The sequence below is a fragment of the Zalophus californianus genome, chromosome 9 (genome assembly GCF_009762305.2).
Source record: "Zalophus californianus isolate mZalCal1 chromosome 9, mZalCal1.pri.v2, whole genome shotgun sequence".
NCBI classification, from domain to species: domain Eukaryota; kingdom Metazoa; phylum Chordata; class Mammalia; order Carnivora; family Otariidae; genus Zalophus; species Zalophus californianus.
In genome coordinates, this window is record NC_045603.1 from 72,436,661 (window position 1) to 72,449,358 (window position 12,698).

The 12,698-nt window shown below is 36.7% G+C and overlaps 1 long non-coding RNA gene across 1 annotated transcript in view; it reads left to right on the forward strand.

Annotated features, from left to right (window-relative positions):
• Window positions 1-12,698, forward strand: part of LOC113921479 — a 94,393-nt gene that overhangs the window by 56,636 nt on the left and 25,059 nt on the right. Inside the window, exons 4-6 of the long non-coding RNA XR_003519702.2 lie at window positions 3,899-4,096; window positions 4,382-4,510; window positions 12,319-12,503. This is a non-coding gene — a long non-coding RNA (uncharacterized LOC113921479). The remainder of the gene's footprint in view (window positions 1-3,898; window positions 4,097-4,381; window positions 4,511-12,318; window positions 12,504-12,698) is intronic.

The window sequence follows — 12,698 nt, forward strand, 5'->3', positions numbered from 1 at the left end:
TAAAATAAAATTGTGGTATATTCATAGAGTAGAAACTAAGCTACCATTAAAGTTACATAGCAGAAAAACATAAAATGATATTAAAAATATTCACAATATATTGTAAAGTGAAAAAAGAAGGCTGCAAAACAGCATATGATTCCACTCCTATAAACATGTGTATCAATGAATATGTGAATATGTTCACTGAAAAAACTGGAAGATATACACCTGCTCCCTAATGTGGGATTCCAGGTGATATTTATTTTCTTCTTTCTTGCTGGTATTTTCTACATTCTCCATAGTGACGATAAAAATGGATCCATAGAAAAATGCCTAGAAAATAGAAATCACCAGCGATGCTATTGCTGGGCACTTTATGTCCAGTGAAGTATTTCATATTTAACTATAAACACCTAAATGATTTTAAAAGTTAAATAAACATTAACAGTGTTCAGGGAACATTAATTAGTACTTATCTTCAGGAAAATTGGCAAGGCCACCAGGGACAGCATGGCTATGACTTGACTTCTCTTGTTTGAGAAAAGAGTTTTCTTGTCCTATTTCCAATTTTCTATCTTACAAAAATTTCAAACATTCAAAAAGAGAATAAATAAGTTATATTGGAGGTGGTTTTATTTTATGTCTTCTTAAAATTATTTTTCAAATCAAAACTCACTTCAGTAAAGCTAAGAATAGATAACATTCTCAAAGTTGCCATAAACGCCAGGACTATTATAATATCCATTTTACTGAGCAACAGATTTTTAAAGCAAAACTGAGCAAAAACGGGTGCTGTAACAGATGTATTTTTATGCATAAATGACGATAGAAAACTTTTTTTTTTAGTTTGAAGGAAAAAAAGGGCCACATAGTATTTTGGAAATAGATTTTTTTAATGTTTTTCCCTAAATGTACTTTAGTTTTACTTTCTATGGGCATTTTCTAAGTCTAACTAGATATTCTGAGTTACAAATTACAAAGATTTTCCCACATATATCCAATCTGCAAGTTCAACACTCTATTAAATGAGTTAAAAAGCTTAACATAATATAACATATTAATTTCTATATCCAATTCTCAACTCATCTTTTAAAAATAACAATAACAAAAGAAAAGAAGAGAAAAAAGGAAAAGAAAACCAGTCACCTCTTCTCCTATTATTATGGATATTAAAAATAAACATATTGCATTCAAGTTATTTTCTAAGTTCAAAAAACCACTTCAGGCATTTTCTAAAATTGAAACAGGACTTTCGAATTCATTTATGTCATTTCAGATAACTTACAAATAATTACTTTTGACAATGAAAAACTCAAGTTCTTTAGGTGGTAACTGACTTCCTAACTATAATTCTCAGTTTTTCTCACAATGTGGTAGATTTTTCCAAAATGACAGCAAAGTGGTCCTCTCATTGCTTTAACTACTTTATGAGTTTGTCCTATATCCATGTCTTTTTGTGCTCTCATGCTGGCCTTGGGCATACGACTGGCTTTGGACAATGGGAGATTAGATGAGGTGACACAAGCAGATCTTTTTAATCATCATTTTAAAACTTTTTATTTTTTCCTTATTTATTTGTTGTTATTTGAGTATAGTTGACTCGCTATACTAGTTTCACGTGTACAGCACAGTGATTTGACAAGTTTATCATTACGCTATGTTTACCACGAATGTAGCCACTGTCTATCCCGATACATCACTATTACAATATCTTTGACTGTATTCCTTACGCTGATCTTGAAAAGAGCCAGCCCTCGCCTGCTCTTGCCCTCTTCCACTACATGAGATCAGGTGCCAGGTAGCCTGCTAGAAGACAAGAGGCATGCAAAGCACAGGCAAGCCTCCCCAGTTGTCACAGCAGGGTCCTACTACATTGGATGACAGTTTTGTTGACTCCTAGACATGAGAACAAGTCCAGATGAGATCAGCAAAACCATCTAGCTGACTGCCCACACCACATGAGCAAAAAATCATATATTGTTAGATGTAGACAATGAATCATGGAACACTACTACATCAAAAACTAATGATGTAATATATGGTGATTACCATAACAAAATTTTTAAAAAAGATAAATAAGTACTAGGGATATAATGTACAACATGATGACTGTAGCTAATACTGCTGTGTGGTGTATAGGAAAGTTAAGAGAGTAAATCCTAAGAGTTCTCATTACAAGGGGAAAATCTTTTTTTCTTTTATTCTACTTTCTTTTCTTTTTATTGTCCCTATATGAGAAGATGGATGTTAGCTGAACCTCTTATGGTAATCATTTTATAATATATGCAAATGAAACCATCATGCTGTATGCCTTAACCTTATACAGTAACATGTCATTTATTTTTCAATAAAACTAGGAGAAACAAAAATTAAACATTTAAAATGCAAATTTTCGAGCACCAGGTACCAAGGAGGTGTATATTTAAGTCCATTCCAGTGTAGAAAGGAAATTGAAATTTATATTTTTATCTCATTTCCTTAAGATTTCTATTTTAGGGACACCTGGGTGGCTCAGTCGGTTAAGCACCTGCCTTCGGCTCATGTCATGACCCCAGGGCCCTGGGATCGAGTCCAGCATCGGGCTCCTTGCTCAGTGGGGAGCCTGCTTTTCCCTCTGCCTGCCCCTCCCCCTGCCGCTCCCCCTGCTTGTGTGTGCTCTCTCTGACAAATAAATAAATAATCTTTTTAAAAAAATCATATATTGTTGAATGAACACTACTCAGGTTTTGTGATTGTTACTCATCACTTATTATGGCAATATATAACTGATACAAAGGTAACATCAGCATTGTGTTGACACTGTTTTACAATAAAACAGTGAATTGAAGGTATTTAGAATATCCTGCAGAAGAAGCAATGATGATAGTGTCAGAAGTGAATGAGAAAAGAAACTTGAGGGGCACCTGGGCGGCTCAGGGGGTTAAGCGTCTGCCTTCGGCTTGGGTCATGATACCAGGGTCCTAGAATCGAGTCCTGCATTGGACTCCTTGCTCAGCGAGGAGTCTGCTTCTCCCTCTGCTTGCCACTCCCCCTGCTTATGCACATGCACGCTCTCTCTCTCTCTCTCTCTCAACCTCTCTCTCTGACAAATAAATAAATAAAATCTTTAAAAAAAACAAAAACTTGAGCAAGAGTTAAGAAGAGCTGATAGGTGTTCATCAAGACATTTAAATATTCCTGGGAATTCTCAAATATTGTGGCTGTAATGAGAGCTAAATTCCCTACCGTCAAATGTCACTTGGTTAACACAAATTATTATATTTGTTTTTTTTTTTTTAAAGAGGGGTTGGGGCACCTGGGTGGCCCAGTCAGTTAAGCATCTGACTCTTGATTTTGGCTCAGGTCATGATCTCAGGGTCCTGGGGTCAAGCCCCACGTAGGGCTCTGCGCTCAGTGAGGAGCCTGCTGGAGATTTTCTCTCACCCTCTCCCTTTTCCCCTCCCCATGCTCGCTCTCTCTCTCTAAAATAAATAAATCTTAAAAAGAAAAGGGGGGGCAATCTTAGAAGGCCAGACGACTTAGGTACCTCATTTTACTAAAGTTTATTATTGTGAATTTCTTGAATCCTTAATATAACAATGGAAGGAGTAACTAATAAAAAGTAAAGATTGTGTTTCTTTTTTCCATAATTAATAAACCACCGAAGGGCTGTGACAATGTTTAATAAAATTTATTTTATCTCCCACAGTACCTAATCCTATGATTTGCACATAAATTGGCACTCAGTACATGGTGTGTTAAATTGAGTTGGACAATTATGAAATAATTACTTAGTAATTTCTTTGAGTTCTTTGAGAGAATTTTCACCCAAGATTTTGCTGAAAGCTACATTCAAATGTTTGAAATTGACACAGAAGTCTATGCTTATTTGTATATGGCTCATTTTTAAAATATAACCCATTTAATCTAATTTCAGGTAACCATAAATTTAATATCATTGGCCCATGTTCCCTACAACAAAAAGTACAAAGAATACCTGGGAGAAGTTGCAGATGAGAAGTCAAGAGAATGAAGCTGTTGCTAACACCAGTGTTCCTAGCGGCAAAGGGACAAGGAAAAACTAGAAGATAGAAGTTGTTTGCTTATTTGCTCTCTTGTACCTATGGGACCTCAGGTAAATTAACTTAAGCACTTTTGCTTGATTATTTTAATTTCCTACTAAATGGGGGGAAAGGGAGAAATGGAAAAAGTATGTTCTGTGTCCCTCACTGGATTATAGTAAGAATGAATGAGTTGGGGTATGTGAAAGCCATTCAGACTTTATACAATGTGATATCCCATCATCCTCATTAATATGACACTAGATAAGAGCACACTATACTCTATGTAGCATCATACTTATCTAGCTCTAACTCTCTGATGTTAAATAATCACTTTCCTTCTTTTATTCCTACTCCAGAGAACGTAATTCCACACCTTCCTCTAACCTTGGCCAGGCCACAGACACACCAAGAACTCCCTCGGTGGGGCCATGCCTTCAACCTATGAGTCAGAGACTGGACTGGCTAAATCATGAAGACCACTTTAAGTAACTTGCAATTGCCTTATTTATTAGACTATACACAATTTCCCTATTTAAGTTAATGTGATACTTTGAGGAAGTTATATAGGCAACAAAATGCAATATATGCAATAAAATCAGTATGTAGCCTATTCTGAAATTCAGTTAGCCCACCAGAAAGGGTCAGAGTTAAGTCCCTGATATTTCGTAGAAATGAAAAGAAAGTTCACCACACAATAGTCTTTCTCTGTGGAATTCATAAAAGAGAACACTGACAATATAAAAGAAACTATAAGTTTGAATGATCACCTACCAAGCACAAGTAGTGAGAAAAATACTAGATTTGAACCACAAGTTGTATGCTCATATCCCAGATTTACTCCCAGCTATAATGTGATCTTGAGCAAGTTATTGCACATCTCTTAAGTATCCATTTTCTCACGTATACAATGATATCAGTACCACCTATATTACAAAATTCCCGTAAAGATTAAATTTGGCAAGTCTTATTAAATAAGAGTAAAGAATACCATACTCTTAGTTGCCTTTTTTTTTTTTTTCTCCATCTTCCCTGAAATTTGGTTAAAGCAAATCTTGTTTCAGAGGCCCAGTGTTGGGGCGCCTGGGTGGCTCAGTTGGTTAAGCATCGGACTTCGGCTCTGGTCATGATCTCGGGGTCCTGGGATGGGGCCCCGTGTCTGGCCCCCGCTCAGCAGGGAATCCGCTTAGCTCCCTCTCCTGTCCCTCTGCTTCTTTCAACCTGCTTCTCCCCCTGCTCATGCTTATGCTCGGTGCACGCTGCGCTTTAACTCTCTCTCTCATATAAATAAATAAAATCTTAAAAAAAAAAAACAAAACCCAAAGGCCCAATGTGTGTGTCTCCCTTCGCTGAAGCTAAGGCCATTTCTGGTAAGACTATGCCCATCCAACTGTGTAATATAAGTCCCATATTCTTGCTATCAGTGCAGATCTTTGTAATTTATGTCATTTCTTTCTTACTCATATAGTCTCCAACTCCAGATCTCCGACTGTGGCTCTGTCGTATGGCAAATATCTTCCATGTGCTCACTGCCTGAGCACACTTTATTACCCCCTTCATCTCACCTACTATGGTAGGAACCTATATAATTGTAAAGTGGTTGCATAGTAACCACATTATCAAGTATCTTCATTCCACTTCTATCTTAAAGCTCCAAACAACCAGTGGAGCATTTTTCAGTAAACAACAGTCTTCAACCAGAAAGAGAGGAAATAAACTTCCAGGTTGCTGATTCCGTTATTTTTTTTTTAAATTAGTTACCTCTGTGTTTATATTCACCAGGCTTGTATGTGAAACAAGAACTGAAGTGCTCACAGATGAGGCGGCAATTAGCATCAAAACATACCACATGCCAAGCGAGAGTTGTTGCAGCTATCCAGTTATCTAGGTTATCACTGACAAATAGCTTCCCCCATAACATGAGAAATCTACAGCCACCTGCTCTTTCTTGGCTGGTGGAGGGAAACAGACTTCATAGTCTACTGGCTCTGATAAACTGTGAATTATAGGTGAACCAAAGCCCCTCTGCCAGCCATTGAAAGAAAAATGACCTCAGTCAGCAGGAGGACACTCCCTTGCCATAAGAAAGGAAAAGAGACTTGAGAAAGCATTTAATCCAAGACCCTCATTGCACAGATTAGGATTCGGGTCAAGTGCTTTGCCGAAGTCGTAAAACAGTTATTTAATTGCAAAAATAGTAGGAGCAGAAATCTTTCTGCTTAAATTAAAGATTCTTCCAGGGAGGCAGCATGACGTATGTTGTGGTATTGAGTGAGACTGCCTCGGCTTGTATTTTAATTCTCCAATTATGTATAGGCTCTCAAGTTAACCTTTAGCAACTTCAGGTTCCTCAATGCTATCTCACAGGGTCATTTTGAAGAGTACATGAGACAATCCACATAATATTTGTGTAATTGCACCTTACATAAATTAAGTACATGCTAGCAGTTATTATTATTCAGTGGTCCAGAAAACCTAAACCTGTCAGATCCCAAAATAACTTACCGATATCTTCAAAAGAAGGGAACATCTCACATTCAATGCAATGGTAAAGTCAAATAAACTTCCAAAATTTAAAGCTATATCTAGATCACCCATTATTCAGTCCTTTTAAAATTCTCTCTCCCCTATCTCTGGAATGACCATCCTAAGCTTTCAGCAAATGCAACTGGCCCAGAACAGTAACCACATATAATATAGAGTTTAACAAATAAAGGTTTTTATTTCCATCAAAAACTCGCATTTGAGCCTTTAAACCAGATTCTAGCTCTTTTATAGAAGAAGAAAAGAAAACAAAAATTTATGAAGTATGAGGAACCCTGTCTATTTTGAGCCTTGAGCCATGGCTTAAACATTCTTTTAAAGAAAGGCCTCCATGATTAATTATCACTAATTATATTTTTTTCTCTAGTAGATCAACAATGAACTAGATAGCATTTGGGAGAGTTTATTTTTGGTTAGCCTATTAATCTTAGCCAGAATAATCAGGGGTTGGGGATGTGAAAAAGATTTCAGAAACTATTCTGTCAAAGATCCGCATTTTCAACAGGACCAAGGCAGGTTTTCTTCTTCTCAAAAATAACAAACAAGCAAAACAAACAGAAAACAGAAGGGTGAGGTGGGGTTACCTATACAGCTCCCTCCTTTAAATAGATTCTTTGGGAAAAAATCATTTGGAATATTACTCTTAGACCTCTCCATGCCTATTGATAATATAACTGAATTTTGAACACTTTCTTCTTCTACAATTGTCTTTTCTTTGGGGACACCAATTCCTTCTCTAACTTCAAAGATCAGTAAGTATTAGCATACAATTTCAAGAGACCACAAACTCGTTTACCTTGCTTCTCTAGAACCAGGTATGTTTTCTCAAACAATTTCCAAGTGTCATTTTTACCACATCCGTAAAAGCAGAAGCCATTGGAAGTGGCTTGTTGTTGGCAACCCAAGTTCCCCAAGAGAAAATCTGAGACTGACCCCCATACACAGAGGACAGAAAGAGACCGAAGAAAGAGGCAGGCCACTCCAGATTGGTAGGTGGCAGTTTTAATAAGCAAGGAAACTTACACATGAGGCTGGTCTTCATGACTTCAGAACAAGCAGATCTTCGCACCCCACCAAACCCGTGAAAATTTATATAGGCCTTACCTGGGCTCAGTCCAGAGGGTCTCAACAACACTTTGCTCTCTCACAGCTGTGTTCTTCACGTGGCTCCTAACTCGAGAACAGTGGGCAGAACATACACTTTAAGGACAGAGAAAGGGTGTAAGTAGCCTCTGATTGCTGGAGTTCAGCTCAGAGGTCAATCAGTGGTCACATCCTCTGATGACCTCCTCCAGTGTGGCTGGACCAAGCAACTGGGGCATCTACCTAGAGCTTTCAGATCTTTCCTATTTCTGGAGTAATTTCTCTGGCTCTTATAAGGAGACTGCTATGGTATTTTCAGGCCAGTTTCATTACAATATTATAATCTGCTACTCCAAAAATATTTCTTTCATTTTCTTAATGGTACATCAGATCCCGAAAAGACACTGTGGGTCTTTCTGTTTGATTATTTATGTGCATGTTTTGTTTTTGGAAACATCAATGCAGAAAGGGAAAATGATAATAATGAAGATCATCTAGTCTCAGAGTTCATTAAGCCGGTTAAAATTTTCCCAGTTGACACTTTTCTTCTCTTGCCTGTGTGATGAAACTGACATTTTGGGGTACTGAGTGGCTCACTTGGTTAAGCAGCAGCCTTCAGCTCAGGTCATGATCTCGAGGTCCTGGAATCAAGCCTCATGTTGGGCCCAACCTATGTTCAACTGCAAATGTAGAATGATAAATCCTTTAAATGAGAATTGAAGCTCACAGTAAGGCATACATTTCTGCGGTGAAATTAGTAAAGATAATGGTTGTGAATTTGACTCACCAAATAATGGTGAGTTAAGAAGTTGAGGGTTGTGGACAGATGGAGAAAAAAAAAATGGATAACAGATCAATACAGTTCTAGCACAAATATAGAAGTGCCAATAATTTGAGCCTCATTTAACTTAGTTTTTTTTCTAAAGTTTTGGGTACTTAGTGAGGTTAGAGAAAGATCATCTTAGGAATCATCTAGAACAACATGAATGAACTTTGAAGAATTATGCCAAGTGAAATAAATGAGTCACAAAAAGACAAATACTGTATAATTCTACTTGAATGAGGTACCTGAGTAATCAAATTCATAGAGACACAAAGTCTGGTGGTTGCCAGAGGTTGTCGAGAAGGGGATATGGAGCTGTTTAATGGGTACAGAGCTTCAGTTTGGGAAGATGAAAAAGTTTTGGAGTTGGATGATGATGATGGTTGTACAACAATGTGAATATACTTAATACTGCAGAACTATACACTTCATTTTTTTGAGAACTGTACACTTTAAAATGACAAATCTTATGTCTATTTTACCACAGTAAAAAAAATCACCCTGCAGAAAGATGGCAAAAGAAGAGATTGATTAGGATGATGAAATTGAAATAAACGTGGGAAATGAAATACATATGTGTTAACAAATTTCTTTATCATAAAATCTGTTTTAGCCTTAAAATGTGTAGAAAAATCTCAGCAAAAGAGTGCCCCCATGTGGACCTCTGTGAGGTGGCAAAATATATAATGAATAAGCCTGATGTCCCTCCTAAACCCTTTTGAATTATACATTCTAGTTCTTGCATGTAACCCCACCCTTACATATCTTGAGGGCAGAAGAACTCAAACACCTCCCCCAAAGTTAATTCAAAATCAGAGACCAAAATAAGGATGTTGATTACTTTGGAGAGATTCTTTCTCTCAATGTCTTTGTTGACAGTCATTGACAATTGAATTTCTTGAAAGTTTTAAAGGTTGAAGCTCAATGGCTCTTATGCTAATCGCAACCTAGGGTATTTAAATTCATATTGGGTTCCTGGAAGAAGCTTCTTTAGAAGAAAAAAAATATTTTGAATGTGTTTTTTTGGGGGGGTATGTTTTTGAAGATTAACTTTATTTCATTCATTACCGCATTTGGTTCTGTTTCTCAGCAAGAATGACTGTTGTTGTTACATCTAATTTTGTTGTTAATAAATAGGAAACTGGAGAAAATAATATCTCTTTTCATTATCACAAAGTGGTTAAAACGTCCTTCCACAGTAGATATTTTTATTTAACACTTTAAGTTTTTTTTTATGATGACATCATTATTTCTTTTTTTTAACCTACAGAATTTCATTAACCTCATTTGGTGGCCAAGGAACATGTTAAATAAGTTTCTAAGGTCATTGTAAAAATGAGGGGGAAAGCAAGATTAAAATTCTGACATACTGATTTCCTACACAAATCTTAGCTGATTGCCAATGTTGCTGCTCTAAAAATGTGTATTCTTAAGTAGAGGCAATATTTTCGTTGAGATTTTTCAAGGTGATTCTATGATTTTGTGGAGGAAAATAACTTAAAGAATTTGATTTAAAAAATTATTTTGTAAACATAGGTTCCTAACAACAAATATCTTAAATTGAAGAAGACAATAGAATGATTAATTGTACCTACTGGTGGCTTTCACTTGACCTTGTAAAGGTTGGAGTTCTCCAGAAATCTCATTAGAAACACTGTCTCACTTGACCTTGTAAAGATTAGAGCTTTCCAGAAATCTCATTAGAAACACTTTCTACACTTGAGCTTCTGTTTCCTTAGGATCTAGAACCTGAACCAGTCTAGTATTAATGAAGTAACTGTAAGTAGCTTAAGCAATTTGTAGTTATCCATCTACAAATGGTAGATGGAGATGATTTTGAGACCATTTGTTCTAAGTTCACGATGTCATTACAATATCTCTTTAACAGTCTAGTATCATTTTCAATTGTAACTATGTGGGGATTTTTTAAAAACTTCTTTGCAATGATTTAGATTTACAGAAAATTCCAAAGGTAGTATAGAGACTCTCCATATACCCTTCACCCAGTTTCCCCTTATGTTACCATCTTACACCTAACATGTTACATGTATCAATATTTAGAAACTAATATTGATACATCACTATTAACTCCAAAATGTATTCCATTTTGCTACTAATGTTTTTCTCTATCCCAGATTCCCATCCAGGAAATCACATTGCATTTAGTCATCATGTCTCCTTAGTCTCCTCTGATCTGTGACAGTTTACCAGACTTTCCTGTTTCTCATGACCCTGACAGTTTTGAGGAATATGAATTTTGTAAGTTGTCCCCAGATTTGGTTTTGTCTGATGTTTTTCTTATGACTAGACTGGAGGTTTTTGTATAGAATACTAAAAATTTAAGAGTATCCCCTTCATCACATCATATCAGAGGTGCATGATATCACTGCTAATGTGACCCCAATCACTAGGTTAAAATAGTGCTTGCCACATTTTCCACCGTGAAGTTGCTATTTTATCCATTTTTTTCTTTTCACTACTCCTTGGAAGGGGATCTCTAAGTCCAGCCCATACTGAAGGTGGAGGAGGATTGAAGAATTAAGCTCCACCTTCTGGAGGGGGCAGTATCTGCACATGTTATTTGGAATTTTCCATAAGGACAATGTATCTTTTCTCCCTCATCTGTTTGTTTATTCAGCGATTTCTTTATATCAGTATGGACCTGTGTATATTTCATACTTTGTGTTATATTCCAATACTACTTTATTTTGATACCCGAATCATTCCAGCTTTTGCCACCAGCATCTCTTTTTTGTTCCTGTGACCTTTTGACATGCCCCCATTCTTTTGTTTTCTTAAGCACTTCCTTACTTTTCGGTATTGCAAGATGCTCTAGGTTCCTCTAATATTTACCCTGACCCAGCCCTAAAATCAACCATTTTTCCAAGAAGCTCCCATTGCTATTATTGGCAAATGGTATTTAGAAACCAAGATCTCCACCCTTGGTGTGCTTATTGCTACTGATGTCACTGCTTCTCAGCCCTCTTAGCAGATAGAACTAGGAAACGTGGGGGCACCTGGGTGGCTCAGTAGTTAAGTGTCTGCCTTCGGCTCAGGTCATGATACCGGGGTCCTGGGATCGAGCCCCATATCAAGCTCTCTGCTCGGTGGGAAGCCTGCTTCTTCCTCTCCCACTCCCCCTGCCTGTGTTCCTTCTCTCTCTGTCTCTCTCTCTGTCAAATAAATAAATAAAATCTTTAAAAAAAAAAAAGAACTAGGAAACATGTATGTATATTAACCTATGTATACACATTTATCTATAATTATTTCTGTATCTCTCCAGCTATAGATAGATGCTTCATGAATGGATGGATGGATGGATGGTTGGATGAATAGGTAGACAGACAGTTAGGTAGGAATTCATACTGAAGTCTCTGACACCAATCCGGTACAAAAGGATTTATTCTAGCCTTCTGTGAGAATTTTTTTTTTAATCCTGAACTTTACTTCCTCTTATTAACTGATTATTTTTTGTAACTTATAGTAATTTATGTTACTAAATAAAATTCCCTATTAAGCCACTGCCTCTATACTTTGGTGGCATAATCATGTTGCTCTATCATTTTCTGTAAATCAACTAAAAGCTTTTGACCCATGTAGCAGACACTGTTTATTGTATACTTCATATTTATTCATCTCTTCTTTATTCCTAAAATTTAAAGGTAGCACTGTATCCAATTAAAAAATTCTCCTCTCCAGACTGTCTATAAGCTAGAGTTGCTCCCATGTAATTTAGATGTATGGCATATGAAAGGAAGCTTCCTAGGTGCAGCATGCAGGAAAGCTATTGTTTTCCCAATAAAATATGTCTTTGTTCTTCATTCTACTCTCTTCCTCCCATCTGAGACATGCACATGACATCTGGAGGTGGAGAAGTCACCTATGGTCAAGAGGATAAGAGCCATACAATAAAGATGGCAGAACTGGAAGATAGAAGGAATTGGTCTAATGAGTTCTTTAAGCAACTGCACCAACTTGAGACTGACTACCTCCAGAATTCTTGTTACAGGGGGCAAGTGAGCTCATAGTAGGTAAGCTACTGTAGTCTGTTATGTAAAGTTGAACACAGTCTTAATTGATACAGCCCATTTGGAAGAATAGAACAGTAATTTTTTTTTTCTTTTTAAGTGGAATGGTCTGATATTGTGATTATATGTGCCGTGAAATACCAGCCAGTGCTGGTTTGTTATATCATATTTAGGTGTTGAAGTGTATATTCCAGTTTC